This window comes from Otolemur garnettii, unplaced genomic scaffold (assembly GCF_000181295.1).
Source record: "Otolemur garnettii isolate 467f Iridium unplaced genomic scaffold, OtoGar3 scaffold00022, whole genome shotgun sequence".
Taxonomy (NCBI): Eukaryota; Metazoa; Chordata; class Mammalia; order Primates; family Galagidae; genus Otolemur; species Otolemur garnettii.
This window is the reverse complement of record NW_003852417.1, coordinates 19278884-19290872: the sequence shown is the minus strand read 5'-3', so window position 1 is coordinate 19290872 and position 11989 is coordinate 19278884.

The following is an 11989-nucleotide window of genomic DNA, read 5'->3' as shown; positions in this document are numbered from 1 at the left end:
ACAAAGGCTGTAAAGTCTCCATTTTTTTTAATGGCTGAATAGTATTCCATGGTGTACATATACCACAGCTTGTTAATCCATTCCTGGGTTGGTGGACATTTAGTCTTTTTCTACATCTCTAATTTTTTTTTTTAAGAAAAGAGAAAGTGAATCTGTGATGATGGAAGTCAGGCCTCGTAGGGTCAGGGTTGAGCAGAGACTGGAGGGGTCTGAGGGCGACTTGTGCTGGCCAAGGTCTGTTCCCTCACTGAGTGATGCTTGCATGGGCATGCTCACTCTGTGAAAACTCATCGAGCTGTGGACATGATTTGTGCACACACTTTATGTGTGCTTTATACTTCAATAAATTTACCCCCATAAAAGACTCACTCCCTTACACACAGATACTCACACATAGAAAGGGAGACATCTGAATGAAGCAAGTAAGATATCCCCATTGATACTTTCTTGAGAAAAGGGGAGAAGACATGATCTGGGCTGTGCTTTAAGCATGAGTTTTCCAAACAGTTTTGAGTGCTACCTCCTGGGGTGAGATTTTTTTTCCCTCCATCACCCAAAGGACATATATAATGGATTGCATCCTGAAGTTTAAAAAATCTAGCTTTAAGGTGATCACTCTGGTGGCAAGATAGAGAACAGAAGGGAACAGGAAGAACCCAGTGAGGAGACTGAGAGATTGGGTCTGCTACCACAGCTCAGGAGAGAGGTGGGGAGGCACTGAAGGGGGGCCAGGGGATGGGAAAAGTCGCATTTCAGTGCGCCACCCGGGCAGGTCCCCCACTCCAACTGTCTGGGTTGTGCTCAGATGGACAGGGCAGACCTGCACAGACTCAGCCAGACACCCCAGTACAGCACACAGTATAGCTGGGACCAGGTGCTGCTGGAATCTCTGGGTGTCAGCATAACCCAGCCTGCACCCCATGGATCAGCTGCCACGGGGCACTGGACACATGTGCTGCCCCATGGGGCCCACACCCCCTATGCCTCTGAAGACATACAGAGTCTGGGGAGCAGAGGCTCTGTTATCAGCACCAATGAGCACATCATGCGATTTCCTGCCCAGAACATGTGAGCTCTTGAAAGTGGAGAGAACGTTCCTGGAAAGAAGGAAACAAAGGAGGGAGGGAGGAAGGAAGGAAGGAAGGGACTCCGCTTGTTATTTTTCTTTTGAGGCAGTTGTGGTGTTTCTAGAAACAGCCCTAGGTTTGCAGGTAAAAAATGTGAGTTGGAGTCCTGGCTTTGCCACTTGAAGCTGCACAACTTTGACAAAATGACTTTTTTATATACTCAATTCACTCATTTGCAAAGTGGAACAAAGGATGTTGCTTCTGTCCTTAGCTTGAAGCAGCAAAAAAGACTATGATCTTAGACCAGAGGCCAGGGTTCAAATGCTGGTTTTGCTGCCTGTTGGCCAAGGGGTGCTTGGTAGTTAACACCCAGATCAGAGGGCCCTGGTGAGGAGTATACATTTGTGTACTTACCTAGATACCCATCTACCACCTACTTTTTTGTACTCTGCCTTATTCCCCAAAGGATTTCTGTTAGCCATGGGGAGACTCCCAGAACGGCACCAGCTGATAGGCTGATACAGAGTTGCATTCCTCTCTCTGCCTACCCCATTATCTTCAAGTGGGATAATGTTCCTGAAAATGTCTCACAAACTGGAACATCCATACACACAAAAATGGGAAAGAAAGGAAGGGTCTGGGGAAGCTGAGGCAGGAGGGACACCCAGCACCTCACAGATAAGGAGGCTGGGTTCTTGGTGCTCTGAGCTCGTCCACCGACCAGCCAGGGACCCCTACACTGTGGCACGAGGTGCATAAAGCACCTCTGGGAGGGGCTGTGCCTATAGGGTCACTGATGTCAGAGCTGGAAGGAAGCAAGCTTGTTTGGTGCAACCTCCCATCATTACACAAAGTAGAAACTGAGGCTCAGAGAGGGAAACATCCTTGCCTCAGGTCACCCAGGGCAGCAGAAGCAGAGCTGGGACCAGACTCGTTTGCTGATGCCAAGAGCAGGGCACCATCTCCACTGCCCCGGGACACCTCCTACTTTCTGATGTGGGGCACTGGAAGCAGGTCTGCAGGAGCTTCATTTCCCAGGATGAATTCTGGGAGCTTCAGACAGAAAGGCTTGGTGCCCTCCCCTGCAAGTGTGCCTGGGGCCCCACTCTCACTGATGTACCCAGAGGCTCCCGAGCAGTGGCTTTAGTCAATGAATGTAACCCACAGCCATGAGCAGACACAGAGCCTTATTGTTAGGAACACCAATTCCCGCACTGGGTTGGGCGTTTATTTATTATCATGTTTATTTCTTTCCACTAACAGAAGGCAAACGTTCCCCACCCCAGTAACTGGAAGGCTGCTACCAGTACCAGAGGACAGGTGATGCCTCGCAGAGACTTTTGGGAGCAGATCCAACTGCTTCCATGGGTCTTCCACCAGGTCCAACTCCAGGGAGGCTGGGAGAGATTCAGGTGGGACCTTAGGGACAACTTCTGCCTCAGCAGGATGCTGAGGCTGTGTCACTATATAACATCAAAAGCTCCGGCACGTGACCAGGAGCCAGAGAGATCTAGTCCTACTCCTCACTTTGGCAAGATACCAAACCTTCCTAAGCCTTAGTGTCTTCCCCTGTAAAATTGGGAGGTTGTGAAGACCAAATAATATGTGTGTGAAAATGGCTAGCAACCTTTCCGTGGGGGAACCTGTGGGATAACAGGCGCTCCATGAAAGATGGTCTGAGGCTACCTGGCCCCTTCTGGAAGTCTTAAACACAGGAGAGGGTAATACCCGAGACTTGGGGGCAGGCAAAGGAACTGTGGTGGCCTTTTCAGGACATCCATTCTCCTAGTTCAGCTTTCCTGTCGAGGTCTCCGTCTCTCTGCAGCCCCACCCGTCCCCTCCTCACGGTCTCCGTTTCTTCCCTCGCCCTTCTCCTCTCCTACCAGCCCACTCTGGGATCCAGGGATTCCTCTTGCTCCTATTTCACAAGCTGCAACTCCTTTCCGACTTTTTTCCCCTTAGCAAAGGGAAGAGGATTTAGTTGAGACCTTCCAAAAAAGCTTCCAGAAGACAGATTCTGAAGCAGCGTTCCCTAGTGAGGAAAGGTTGAGAGGACTTTTTTTTTTTGGACAGAGTCTTACTTTGTCGTCCTCAGTAGAGTGCCATGGTGTCACAGCTCACAGCAACCTCAAACTCTTGGGCTTAAGCAATTCTCTTGCCTCAGCTGTCCAAGTAGCTGGGACTACAGGCACCCACCACAACACCCAGCTGAGGGAAAGCTGAGGTTGAGGTGAGAACTGGCGGAGGAAATGCAGCTCTTTCTTCCTGCAGCTCTTCCCCCCACCCGTGATCTGCAGTGCCAGGGAGGCCCAGGGCCGCTAGAAGGCCATCACATACGACCTCACCCTGGATGTCTGCCGTTTGGAGGAGGGGTTACTAATTTTCTAAACTCTTTTTTTTTTTTTTTTGTAGAAGCAAAGTCTTGCCCACTCTCAGGCTGATCTCAAACTCCTGGCCTCAAGCGATCCTCCCACCTCAGCCTCCCAGTTTTCCAGATTCTTGACTCTCATTTTCTAATGGAGAATTTGTTACCTCCAGCAAAATGTTTAGCAACCATGCTGGAGATGGGAACCCAAGACAACAAATTCAACTCTTTGGTGGGACCTAGAAAGATTCTGGAAACTGGAAAAGACCCTCAGGCACCACTGAGAGAATCATTTCCCAATGTCCAGTGAGGACATTTTGCAAAGTTGATAAAAGAAGATGATCATCCATAGAAAACTTTAATTTCAAATAAGTTTGGGAAATACTGGGGCAGATGGGTTGCTTTGCTCAGGATTTCTCAGAGCCCTTAACATACCGTCAAAGGTGCAAATGGTGAATCTCCAGGATGCATTTACCCCAAAAGCCTCCTATGGAACTGATTCAGCTGCCCTGGGGCATTAAGGTGAGGAGACTGAGGCACAGGTTCTAGGAACAGAGACACCAGGGAAACCAGGCTCTGACACCAAAACAAAGCTAATTCATCCTTTTTCTGATTTTGTGTTTGCCCCTACAGCAGCCATAGGAAACCACTCAGGGTGGAGGGAGTGGGATTAGAGAGTTTAGTTATTTAGATGTATTTTATGTGCTTTGAAGGCCAAAATTAGGGCCAATGGGTGAAGGTTCCTGTTGAGTAGAATTTCACCTCCACCCAAGTGGGGACTTTAAAATAATTAGACCTGTTTGGCTGTGAATGGAGTTAACTTATGAGGTAATGAGCTTCTCATCACTGGAGGAGTCTAAGCCACAGCTGGCTGACCATCAGGTGGTGTAGCCGGTTAAATAGGTATGTCTACATACAAATGCCTGGAACCTATAAAATATACCTTATTTAGAAAAAGGCCTTTTGCAGATGTAACCAAGTTGAGGATCGTGAGTTGAGGAGATCATCTTGGATTATCCAAATGGGCCTTACATTCAATGGCAAGTGTCATGGTGAGAGCAGGGCAGAGGGGGCCAACGCATGCAGAGGAGAAGGCAAAGTGAAGACAGCAGAGACAGATGCAGCCAGACTGGAGAATGCCGACAACCCCCCAGACTCAGGGTAGGCAGGGAACAGCCCCAGACACTCCAGAGGGAGTATGGCCCTAACAACACCTTGAGTTCCAACTGCTGGTTTCCAGAACTCTCAAAGAGTCAGTTCCTGTTGTTTAAACCATCAAGTGTCTGAGCATCTGTTGCAGCAGCCACAGTGAATTAATGGAGCGAAGGTGCTGAGAAGGGGGATACATATGCCCCTGGGTGAAACCTCAACTCAGTAGTGGGGGACGGTGCCAGGATGTCCCATCTGTCCCGGGAATGGGAAGCTGTGTGGGTACCAGTAAGGACAAGCAAGTGGCCAGACTCTGTTTCCCATAATTATGCCATGGCCACCAGCAAAGGTGCCTGCTTTGGCCTCTTGAAAAAAAGTCTTCTTTAAAATTGAAGCACCGCCAACCAGCTTCCACCTGCCAGGGCGTCAAAGCATCTCACTAAGTGATCAATGGGCTGCCGGGCAGGGGCCATCAGTGCTAGCTGAGGAGTTAGGACCCGGCAGCTTCCCATCAGTCAGCCAACAAAAGGAGGCTCAGCTACAGAGGCCTTGCTGGCACTGCTCTCTGTCCTAGGGTTCCCTGTCTTGGTGGCCCTCCAAACACACACAGACATAGGGGAGGAGGGCTGGGCACCTCCTCTCCCTCACCCCACACTGCCTGCTCCCTGATCCCTCCCTGTGCTCCTCGCGTGCACTTTTACACGCACCAGGAGCTCTGTCGCAACAGCCTCTCTGCCTGGAGACAAGCGATAACACGCCCGCCTGCCCGGCTCTTCTTGCCTTTAGTCCCTGGCAAATTAAGACCAAACCCAAGTTGCAGGGCAAAAGAGGATCAATTACCAGGTAAAGGAGGTGGCTGTGGTTTGAATGTCTCAGCAGCAGCTTGGGCAGCCCCAGGAAACTAACAGGAGATGGGGGGCAAAGCCAGTGCCCCCTCAAAACTGCTCAGTGCCCAGCTGCCTGCAGCTGTTGGGACAGCACACCTCACTTGCTTTGTCCCTAAATCCAAGAGCCCAGCTAGTTGTGCTGATCAGTGCTGGCTGCTCCCTTCTTCCTCAGGGGGTGGAATGAGCTTTGCCCACCTGGGAGAGTCATGCTGGGTGTCCTGGGCAGCAGTCCCAGCCCTGGCACTTCTGTGTGTGCAGACTGACTGGCTCGCCTGGAGCCCGGCATCCTTGGTGTCCTCTTCTGTCCCTCCCTCTCGGGGTGGGGAGGGCTTCCCCCTGCCCAGCTTGCACCCCAGCACATGCCACCCCTCAACCTGAGACCTGGGCATCCATCTTCAGAGGTGTCCTCTCTTTACCTCCTAGATTCCCTCTTTTACTTCAAATTCTTCACAAACCCCAATACCTGTCCCCAGACACAAACTTAGGGGAGAAGGGAATGTGGCGTCCTCCCCTTTCTAGGTCAGAAGTGTTTTGTAACCCAGCCCTCGGGCTCTGTAAACGTTTGCTTGTAGGGTTGTTTTGCTTGGCTGGGGCAGGGCTGGGCTGAAGCCCCCCTGTCCTCAACTGCCTTCTCCCCCTCCCTTTACCACCCTAATTTCAGGCTCAACTGTGTGCGTTTAGGGCTTAATTAAACTCTTGTCTTGCTTTCAGAAGAGACACTTTCTGCCCCAGGGAGTTGCTACTGCGCTTTGTGGGGAGGGCAGGTCTGAGCAGGCTCCAGGTGAGGGCCTGCTGGGAGGAGAAAGAACATCACAGCTGGAAGCTGGGAGCAGGGATGGAGGGGAACCAGCAGGGGGAGAGGAGTAAAGGCCCCCTGGGGAGCATCCCCCAGGCACAAGGGACATCCTAACCTCCCCTGCCATCACTGCATGCAGCATCCAATTATCATTATCACAGGTCACCCTGTCCAGGTCACCCTGTTCCCGGTGCCTACCCCACCCTGCCCTGCCCTGCCCTGCCAGCCATCAGCCTCCCGCCTCCCGCCCACTGCTGGCCACACCCAGGCCTTACCACCAGAGTCCTCCCGCCTGGCCAGGCCCCCCACCCCAAGCGACCTTGCCTACTTTCTAGGGCCCTCAAGAGGAGGAAAACAGCCCAGCAAGTGGGCTCTGTGATCCAGACCGTCCACCCAGGCCTGTGGAGACTACACCCTCAACCCCAGGGACAGTCCAGTCACATCCTAGGAAGGACTCTGGTGCAGAAGTGTCCAGAGAAGCACATCAAAGGGAGACACGGCTTGGGGGCCTGGGTTTGCCCCTTACTGCCTATGTGTCCTCCAGCAGATTATTTCATCTTTCTGAGCCTCAGTTTCTTTGTCTGTAAATTGGAGGTACTATCTCTCCCTGCCAGGTGTGGGGGGTCTGAAAGATAAAAGAGAAAACATTTTGTCAACTTGAATAAAAGGCCATAAAGTATTAGATATTATTTTTCTCAAGACTAAGCAGGTGATGAGCAAAGCTGCTACTAGAGCACACAGCATTTCCCCGCAGATCTGCACCTGTGCCCTGCACCCCTCCCATTTCATTCTGTCATCACTGTGTTCTCTGCACACGCTCCCTGTGGCCAAGGGAAGCTGGTTTTGCCACTCCCTGCATTTCTTTCCTGGTGCTTCAAAATCCTCCTCAGAAGGTACTCTATTGGTGTTCCCCACTGCTGTTTTTATAAACAGGGAAACTGAGGCAAGGAGCAAGAAGGCCCTTGTTCAGATCATACAGCGTATTTCCAAGATGGCCAGGGCTAGAGACAGGTCTCCTGACACCCTTCTCAGTCCCCAACATCCTGCCATGGTTCCTGAGACGAATCTGCTTTCTGACATTCTTTTAAGCTCATGCATGAACAATCATTAAAAACAGATAATATTCTTTTTTTTTTTTCTTTTTTGAGACAGAGCCTCAAGCTGTCCCCCTGGGTAGAGTGCTATGGCTTCACTGCTCACAGCGACCTCCAACTCCTGGGCTCAAGCAAGTCTCCTGCCTCGACCTCCCAAGTAGCTGGGACCACAGGCGCCTGCCACAACACCCGGCTATTTTTCGGTTGCAGCCATTGTTGTTTGGCGGGTCCAGGCTGGATTCGAACCCGCCACCTCAGGTGTATATGGCTGGTGCCTTCGTCGCTTGAGCCACAGGCGCCGAGCCAAAACAGATAATATTCTAAAGAGGGTGGCTCTAAGTTAGGGTTGGGAAGGTCAGAACCAGATGGACCTCTCCTAGGTTGACCCCCTTAGACCACTGAGCCTAGGAAAGGGGTGTAGCTTCCCAGTTCTGTCTTCCCAGTGACACCACCCTGACCTCAGACCTTCCCTCCTGCCCACTACAGGGACCGGGGTACATCACTCACCCCTCTGTCCCAGGAAGCATGGTCCTCCCTAGAACAGCCCACAGGCAGGACATGCAAGGCTGCCCACAGGGCCATTGTCCCCAGGTGATCTCCAGTCAGCCTGGGTGACCCTGCTGTTCCCATTCTTCTGAGCACTTCCCTATGGGATGACACTGAGCCCAGGACACCAGGCTTTTCATCTTCCCCTGGGAAGACCTAGGGTGCTGCCTTCCCCACTTCAAAGCCCTCCCTGACATGATCTAATTTGGCCTCACCTGCCCACTCAAGGTTGGGAGGGAGTCAGGGGCTTGGGGAAGAGTGAGGTCATTGAAGACCAGTGACTTGTCCACAGTCACACTCTGGAGCATGTCAGTTTCCCCATCTCTAAAATGATGGCTAATAGCACCCAAAGCCACCTTGCCACCTTGATGGCTTGTGATCTGCATTAGTGAAGTGACAGGAAGGCAAAAGCAAGTTGCTTGGCCCAAACTAGGTGGGAGAACAAATGGTGACTTCTTCAATGAGCCAGTTTCATCACCTGCAGGATGGGAATAATGTGTCCCTCCTCATGGGTGGATGAGACCAAGTAACAGAGTGGCTCTGACAGGGTCTGGCAGACACTGGAGGCCCTCACACGAAATGGGACGGGAGGGGGCAGGCTGCTGGCACCATCAAGGGCTTGGTGGACAAGGAAGTCTCTGGCCTACCTTTTTTGGGGAAGGCCCATTTGCTTCCTGAAGAGACCCAGGAACAACCCCAGATGCTCTTTGACTGCCCACCAGCTCCCTGCCCACTGCTGACCGGATGGAAGCTCGTGTTGTCTGGGTTCCTCCCAGGGGCCGGGGATTGTGACTTATAACCCTTGTAGAGTTGTGTATTGTGTGGTCTCAAGCCAGTCTCCTGGATTCTCTCAGTTTCCCCAACAGTAAAATAGGGCTAATAACTACCAGCCTCCTGCACTGGGGTGTTGTGAGAATTAATTAAAGTTTGTAAAAAGCTTTGAGATCCATGGATGAAAGGGCGTGGAGAAAGACAGAGTGTTATTATCCATTATTAGTACTGTTATATTCCATCCAAAGATCTCAAAGCCTCTTACAGACAATAATTAGTACTTTGCAGGGATACTTTGAGGGTGATTAGTTCCATTGCACATATGGGAAAACCAAGGCATGGAGAGAAGTTAAGTCAGAACAAGGCAGAAGGGGTAATGCTGACCCAGTGTTCCTAGAAGTTATTACTGCCCAGACCCTGTACCCTGACCCCAGGGTATACTCAAGGCATCTTTCTTTTGACTAGAGTCCACCAGTTGCTGGTGAGAGGCTCACAGCAGGCACCTCACCACCTGGTTTCCTGGTTCTTCCCCGGCACTGCGCTGCCCCCAAGGGGTGTGCACAGTCCATTTTCCCCAGTCTGCTGGGTAGGAGAAGCTGGCACTCAGGGCACTGGAAGGAGAGTAACCACAGGTAGTGGAAGCACAGGGCACAAGGGGCAGAGAGAATCAAGACTCAGGGCAACCCCATTACTCTGCAGCTCTGGGCATAGACTCTCTCTTTTTCTCTTCACCAAAATTTCTCTAGTCACCTTGTGTGTGAGATCTCACTGAGGCTTGAATAAACTAAGACCAGCCCAGCCTTCTAAGCTGTCTTGACAGGGGGACCCCAGAAGGGGAAAATCATGAAGCTACAAGGTTGACAAGGAAGGGAGCAGGCTGCCAGCCACACTGAGGGCTCAGCGGACAAGAGAATCCCTATTTTACCTTTTCTAGAGGAGGCCTGTCTGGTCCTGGAGACAACCAGGAGCCTCTGTGCTTGCTTCCATGTGCTTTGCCAGGTAGATACTATGACTATTTAAAGAAAAAAATTTTTAAAGTGTCCCAGAGCTAGTAATGTGAAGATAAGCTGCACTTGTTTGCATAATAAGCCACAGTTCCCAACCGCATAAAGTAAAATCAGATCTTTAAAGTAGCAAGTTGCAGAAGTATTCAACAGCTAACCCAGCCTCAGAGCATAAACCTCCACCAGGGCTGCCATATTATATAATTCCAAGCATTTGTCCTGTTGCTCAACCCCATTCCCTAGAAACCAAAGCACTGGATAAAGGACACTGGTATTCAAGCGGTGATCTGGTAAATGTTTAATAATCAGCTCTTAAATCAACAACAAAACCAAAACAAACAAACAAAACCCTCAAACCCACAAAACAACAGCAACCTAATGTATAGCATTTGTTAGTTTCCGTGGTGTAAATACTTCCCCCATGGTTGATTTCAAGATATGACATTAGCCAGTTCTCCCACTTCCCAAAACTTTGACAGTTGGCCCCCTTTGTGTAGGTTGTCAAGAAAATAGGCATAAGATGTGTTCGTCTTGATGAAGGGAAGGGAATATAAGGGGCACGGATAGTTGGTTAAAATGTGAGGCCTCAGGATAGAGTCTGCAGCATAGCAGGCTGCTTCTCCCTCTGACTAATAAGAGTGAAAACAAACTAAGGAAACACAAGAAACCTTTTTAAAATGACCCACTATTCAGAGAAATAAGAGAAGCTCCTGTATCCATGAAATAAGAACAAGATGTTATTAAAAAGGGGGCTGCCATGCAGAAGAATCGCTTGAGTCCAGGAATGCAAGACCAACCTGGACAACACAGCAAGCTCCATCTCTACAAAAACTAAAAACAAAAGGGGGGAGTGTGGAAAATAAGGAAGAGCTCTTTGAAATTAATGTGATAAAAAAACTAAAAAAATTCCACAGAAAAGCTAAAAGTTGTCCCTAAAAATGAAATTGAGAGGCAAAAAATTAGGAAAGAGGAAAACATCAAAAGAAAATTAGAGAATTAATTCAAGAGTTCCAACATCTGATTATGTACTAATAATTCCAGAAAAAGAGAGTGGGATAAATTATGAAATAATAAATAACATAAGAAAAATTTCATGGGACTGATGACATGGGTGACCTACATGAAAGTACCCACCAAGTGACTTTCAATAACACAGCTGCCAAGTGTTAATACAACATATGAAAAAGACAGTCCGAGGAACGTCATTGTGTATTTTCAGAATGGGGAGAGAGAGAAGAACCTAAGAACTTTCAGCGTTACAAGAAAACAGGTCACACACGCGAAGTATACAGACTTAGACTGAAATCAGACTCCTCAACAGCAACCCTGAAAGCAACACAATGGGGCTATGTTTTTAGAACTATGAGGAAAAGTATCTTCAACCTATGCTTAGTCAAACTGATAGTGAGAATAGAAATATATAATCTTCAGACACAAAAATCTTTAAGAAGTTGACAACCTCTGGAGTCTTTTCACTGGACACTGTTATTTGATATACTTCCCCAAACAAGAAAGAACGAGGGTGATCTAAGAAACCAGGAATCTAAACAGGTGAAGGATGAAGAGACGTCTCCGATGACAGCTGGGTAGCAGCCACAGAGAGCGACCAACCTATCCAGACTGAGACCAAAGGATGGTGGCCTCTACGAGGAACGCCTCTAAGGGTGCAAAAGTCACAGACCAGACCCATCGCCCAGCCTGCCGCACTGAGGAGAGTTTTACACTCTGTCAGAAGGTTTGGGCTAGAGGAGCCATATTGCAGTGCGTTGAAAATAAATGTCAAGGAAGCGTGGAGAGGTAAGTTAGGGAAATTCAGGGAGACGCTTCATGAGGACCTATATTTTCTCTGAAACATAGGAATCAGGTTGTCTGAGAAAAAGGATGGAGAGATAGACAGATGGGGGGCCTGAGGCCAGAGGTACACATTTGGAAATTCTGTCTCAGGAATAAAAGGCCTCCTAAACATTGGGCATCACGCATGCGCTCTGGCACCTGTTGGCAGGGCTGTGCAAAAGCCATTTGCAGAGTAACCGGATGTGTTAGGTTGATTCACTAGTAATTTATTTTGAAATAATTTCAAACCTAAAGCAACATTTAGAGACTAGTACAAAGAACTTCCACATGTATATCCTTCATCCAGCCTCTCTGATGGTTAACATTTCACATTTGTGCCATTTCTTTCTCTCTTGGTGTCTCTCTTTCTATAGAAAGATGTGTAGATATATCTTTTTTTTCTACACCATTTGAGAATTTGAGACTAAGTTATAGTCTTGGTGCCCCATGACCTCTAAATACACCAAATTATATTTA